The sequence below is a fragment of the Zonotrichia albicollis genome, chromosome 9 (assembly GCF_047830755.1).
Source record: "Zonotrichia albicollis isolate bZonAlb1 chromosome 9, bZonAlb1.hap1, whole genome shotgun sequence".
Taxonomy (NCBI): domain Eukaryota; kingdom Metazoa; phylum Chordata; class Aves; order Passeriformes; family Passerellidae; genus Zonotrichia; species Zonotrichia albicollis.
The window spans coordinates 17,661,208-17,667,607 of NC_133827.1; positions in this window are offsets into that span (position 1 = coordinate 17,661,208).

The window sequence follows — 6,400 nt, forward strand, 5'->3', positions numbered from 1 at the left end:
CTTTCATTGCTGAAAAAGTATTTTCAGAAACAGGGGTATTAGGTTGGTGGTGGGAGGCAAGACAACCTTTACACCAGGGGAGGGAGCAGTTTTATTCCGGAATGAAAAATCCTCCTGTCAAGGATTTGGGAATTCAGCAGCTCCTGCCCTGGGTAACAGTTATGAGGGGACAGCTCCCTTTTTGGCACGTGTTCAAAGCACTGGCTGTCTGGGTTCATAAAAAAACCTTCGTTTTCATATTAGTGTTAAAACCATTTTAAACTTCCTCAGGCACCTGCCAGGTGTTTCCTGGATGAATTATCTCCATGGGTACAGAGCATCAAGGCTTTGTTTTGGAGCTGTGTGGGACCATGTCCTGTCCTGTACCCTCCCTGGAAAGTCGGGCAGGGCTGTGAACCCAGCCACAGAAATGCCACGCAAATCCCATGCGAGGCAGCAGGACAGAGGCACAGATCAGCAAAGATCAGATCTTCAGTGGGCCAGCACCCCAAGCACATGCTGCAAACACATGCAAACATCTCTCAGGTTTATCATTCTGAGATCTTTTGAATTAAACATGCTGGGCTCCTCATTTGCTGAGGAAACTTTGATCAGTGAGTTTCTAATTAGCTGTGCTGCAGAGCTGAAGGCCTGAGTATTAATACCCTGAGCAAAAGAAGGAGAATATTTAGGTGAATACTATTGCAACTGGGGATTTCTTTTCAAGCCATTTGCCAGTGAAGTGTGAAAGTGAAGGCTTTTGTTCAAATGTTCAGCCTGTTCATAATTGCACTGTCAGTCTGGTAACTTCCAAAGCATGATGTAAGATTCATCCCTCACTAATAATTTTGAAAAAATGTTTGGAATGTTAAAGACTTACCAAACCCTGGGGTTTTTACTCCCATTCTTGTCCTGAATCAAAGCAACCAAGGCTGAAGTTCAACTTCCCCATCATAGTTACAATATACCAGTTTAAACTGAATTGGGAAATTAAATTTCTCAACAACTCAGAAATTGCTATTTGGGAAAATAGATTTGGAAAAAATGAGCCATATGTGACTTCTAATTCTTTGTCATAATGCAGCTGACATAATACATCTCTTCAATACATGCTAAATTTTGATTGCCACCAACATAAGCATTTGAATTCTCACAGTTATTTGAGGGTCTTCAGCTGAAATTTGAATTTCAAATTTCATACTTTGATTCATAAAATATAATTAGACTCTAAACTAAGCAGAATATACGTTTGCATTAATAAAAAGCATTTCAAACAAAATACATGCCAGCATTATTAAGTATTATAATTAATGCTATTAATATTACTACAACTAACATATGCTCAATCAGGCCATTTTTTTTTTTTTTCAGAATCAGCATTGCTTACAAGGTAATGAAATGAAAAGTAGTAAAATGAAGAAAACTATTATTCAATCAAAGATCCTTGCTTGCAATAAAAAGGATTATGTGGTTATTATTTATTAGTGTTTCAAAGCTTAAATATGAAGGTTATGGGCAACTTGAAAGTAGGCATTAGGTGAGAATAGCAGAGAAGAAGATAGGAAATAAGGCGAGCTTGATTAAGTATTTGGGAAACTAAGCCATTTCAATACTTTGTACACAGCCTATAAAGCTTCCCTGATGAAAGAGAGATGGAAAAGAACATATTTCTGTTTTTCCAGAAGGTTGTATTGTCTTAGTCATGTGTATAATAGTCTTGAGCAGAAAGGTAAATTGGATTTGGAAACTTCTTTCTGCAGACTGCCTTAATACCCTTGCATGCCTGCAGTGGAAAAGCTCTTGGCTTTCAGTTCCTGCTACTTCTATGGGTAATTCACCTGCACCCAGGATCAAAATTCCTTGGCAGATTTTACCTGCAGAAATGAGCCAGTGTGATCAGTTTGTGTGGTGCTGCCACATGGGAGGTGTGTCCCCAGCTGAAGGGGCTCCTCTGGAGGTCCTGGACAGGGTGCAGAGCTCAGCTTTCCCTCCTGAGCCCTACAGACAGCTCTCTTAGCAGGATTATGGTCTTAAACACCAGGAGCTGAAGTGAAGGGCATAGATTTTTAAATTGATTTGGATTTTGTTCTGCTCAAATTTGCAAAATATAATGTATCCATGCAGCAAGACACAACACAGAACTGCCAAGCTGTGTATAATGCATGTGGAATGGGCAGTGTGCTTGCAGGCTGCACAGATGCTCTGCTCCAGCTGAACCTGGCCAGTGCTCACACCCAGCACCACAGACTGCAGCATGTGCTAATAATCTGGGCACTGTGAGGCCTTGGGATTTTAGCTTTTCTATTTTTCATATATTTTATTATATATGTTCCATATATTTTATATTTTATTCTTATTTTATTTCTTGTTAATTATTAGTAGTATTTATAATTTTATTATTATTTATTTTATTAAATATATTTAATATATTTTTCACATATTTGTTATCCTGCAGTTCTTTAGTGTATAACTCTAAACTCCACACACAGTGTGAGCTGCTGCTTTCCCATTTTGGGCAGACACAACGATTCCTCTCCAGGCCTGGCACTCAAGGACACCTCATTGCCTCAGGCCCCAGAGATGGGAACAAAAGTGAGTGGGGTAGAGCAGACTTGGGGTACATGGCTTCATTACCTGAAGCTGGAATTGTCAGATTGACCCCCAATATGCAAATGGCCCAAACTTATAAAAGTGTGAAACCTGTGAGCTATGGTCCATTTTTGGGGGTAACCCCTGGGGGGCTTTGTCTGCCCTAAATGTACCTGAAGGCCCTTCCATAAATAGAACTGCTTTTTATTGCCTTAACTTTGTCTGGCCTGTGTTTTTAGGTAGCCCAACAAGGCATCAAGTGGAGCATCTCTTACATGGAGAGGTTGAGGAAGTTTGTGGTATTTTCAGGGTCCCCAGCATGAAGGAGGAATTGAGACTCTGACTCCGTGTTCTTAGAAGGCTTATATTATATTATATTATATTATATTATATTATATTATATTATATTATATTATATTATATTATATTATATTATATTATAATAATGCTATACTGAACTATACTAAAGAATAGAGAAAGGATACAGACAGAAGGCTTAACAAGATACCAATGAAAATCTGGTGACCCCTTCCAGAGTCCCGACACAGCTGGGCTGTGATTGGTCATTAAGTTAAAACAATTCACATGGAACCAATCAAACAATCACCTGTTGTATAAAAAATCTCCAGCTGTCAAAGGAGGGAGACTAGGACACCAGATGGTCATCAACAGGTCCCGTTTATTGAAGAAAGCATCAGACACTTATACAGCAAGTAATAAGCTTATGAATATTCTGTAAGCCAAGTGATCTATTGGTTAAACTATACCATCAACTCTTCCTCATTCCTTTGGGCTTACATTCTCTATTTCTTACGTCTCTCTGTCCACTCGTTATCATACCCAGCTAGGCCTAAGGACACGCTGTCTTGCAGGTGCAAGACTTGGAATTAGCCACGGCCTTGTACTTTTCCAGTCTCTAGTCAGCTAAATTCCCAACAGACACCCTGCCTGCAAAAAGGCCTCTGCCCTAGTTAGGACATCTTTACCAAATTGATTCGGCTGTATCCCCTCTCCTCAAGCCACTCTTTGACAAAACTCTCCACATCCAGCCACATTCCAGAGCAGCAAAACACAGGAGAAGCAAATGAGATGATATTGTTTTCCTTTTTCTCTGAGGCTTCTCAGCTTCCCAGGAGAGAAATCCTGGCAAAGGGATTTTTCCAGGAAATGTGACAGTGCCACAGGTGCTGTGGGATGGCCCTGCTGGAGCAGGGATCACGGGGCACACAGGGACTGCAGACACACAGGAAGGCTGTGCCTCTTGTCTTCCCAGCTGCCATTAACTTAAGAACTGGATTTTGCTAAAGGTGATGTGATCAACAGATGTGTTGACAGAACTGAGAAATAGTTTCAGAGCAACTCAAGGACTCAAATGCCTTAGAAAAATGTATTTTCTTAGAAAAATTTGTGAGCTAAGGCTTGAGAAGGATTAGCCCTTGCATACTGACAGCAGGAGTGAGGGTCTTGCCCGAGGGCATGACACGGCTGCGGCAAATGCAGAGGAGCTCCTAGACCTCTAACAAACCATTCCTGCTCTTCTTTGCCTCCTCCTGGCCTGCAGCTTGTGCAGCACTCCAGACAGCTCATTTCTGCCATGAACTGATCTCTTCACACACTGATTACAGAGGGAACAGCACAGTATGTTCAAACAAGAGGCATCTGCAGCTTCCTGGTGCCCAGTGCAGCTCTCTGGAAGCAGATTGCAGAGTACACTGAGAACAGCAGACAAACAAAAGGCCAGCCAAAAGCTGAGGAACTTTCTGGGTGAGACTCTGGGATTTCATTGTCAGCTTCCATTGTTCACATCTGATTAAAAACAAGCTGTCAGGAGAAAGACCACATGCTTATCAGACATCCCTGCAGGTCACACCACTGGAAAGCCATTTCACTGTCACTGATGTGGCCTGTTTGGCAGGAACAGAGTTTTGGATCTCACTTTTATTTGTAGGCAGTTTTGAAAGGCATGGGATTATCAGGGATGGGTTAGATCCTTTGCAACTTGCAGAAAAGTTCCTGTCTCTTTGCAGCCATTCTGAAGAGGAAGAGAAGAAAAACCTAGAAAAAGTAAAACATTTCTGTTTCCATTAATAGCTGTGTTTGGGCCTGACAGCCAGCCAGCATCAGTGGGAGCATTTCCTCTGAATTATCTAAGCTCTGACTCTCACCTTTACTTTACATTGGCTGTACTATTCCATTAGCATCTAAGGAGTCTTACATGCACAAAGATCTACAGTCATGGCCAAAAGAAAGACATGTCAAGGAAAGAAAGATCAAAATAATAATAACACTTCATTTTGACTGAGGGACTAAAGCACACGGGCAGTAAGAATTAGATGCAGTCACCTGAAAAATCTGTGCCACTGTGATGAAACAGATTTACATCTCCCCTTGCCAAACTGTCAAATATTTGTGTTCCCTCGTCAGACTGCCACAGTCCAATGGCCACCAGCAGAGAAGCTCCCAATCTATATTTTGGTCTAGGACTATTTTTTTTAACCTTATTTTCAGTTACATTCTGCTTGTGATTTGGACTTTGGAAGAACTGTTGGTGAGGGGACATCTGTTTTGCCTAATTTCATTCTTGAAGTTTGCTGGAACTGGTGAGTTAAAAGTCAATTCTCTTACTCTGAAGACCTGGTTCTATTTGTCTTCAAACGCACATTGAATTCCTAACTCTTAACCCCAACCTGCCAAACTCTGGAATCAATAGAAATCACCATCTCTTCAGAGGCTTTTGCATTAGGCCCCATATTTTTTCCTTTCTCTTGCAGCAGTCAGACACTAAAACACTGACACAAAGTTGAAGGTGAATATCCATTGCCTCTTGGGAATTAGCTTGCTGAGCTACACTGACATGTGCAGGACATGCCTGTGTTTGGTTTCTGCTTTTCCTAGGGACAGGCTCCAGTTCCTGCCTCTCCCAGAAGCCCCTGCATGCCTTTTGATTGAGCAGCAGGAGCTCTGGCTGGGAGTAGAGCTGCTTGACTGCTGGAATTTTATTTTACAGCTGAGATCTGCTGAGGTATTCTGGTTTTTTCCAAGTGAGCATAGGAAATCCCACAGTTATTTTTCAGAACCAGGGCCCTGTAAGAGGGCCAGTGCATTCCACATGCCCAAACCCAGGTACTCAGAATTCTGTGCTAAGAATAATTTCTGCCCAGCTGTGCATTCCCACTGAGGCCCTCTGACCACATTGCAGCACAGTGCCAGTTGTTGTTGCTAAGAGAAGCCAGGCCAAGCAAATTATCTCCTGCCAGCCAAGGAAAGGGCCAGCATGGAAATATGTCTCACAAGGGTCTCTCTTCATCTACCCCTTTTATTTAGGTCTTCTGAATGATCATTCTTATTTATTCCTGTTCTTTTCAAACCTCCACTCTCATTTCTGGGACTGGACATTTTCACATACACAAATATTGAAGAAAAGACCTTCTAGACCTGTGGCTGCAAGAGTTAAAGCAGAGAATTCAACATTTAGCACCAGCTTGTTGAGTTAGGAGGAGATGGGCACCTGAGGAAGCAATCAGGAGAATTTATTCATCTGAGCACAACTGCAGATTGTATATCAAGCTGCAATGTTCCATAGATCTGAGTGCATGGTAGTTCCCTTCCAGTCTGCACCGAGGTCTGCCTTTTCTAGAAAGGCACAAAGGATGGAAGTAAATGCCTAGGCTGAGCTAAGAAACATCCCTTCTATCCCTTCTCTTCCTCACCACTAACATGACAGCAGTGTCTGGAAGTCTAAAGTTTGCTAAGATTGGATTTGAGTCAGAGCAATGTTCTCTCTTACCTCCTCATTGTGTCAGGTCTGGAAGTGTTTGCAGGTAATTGTAAA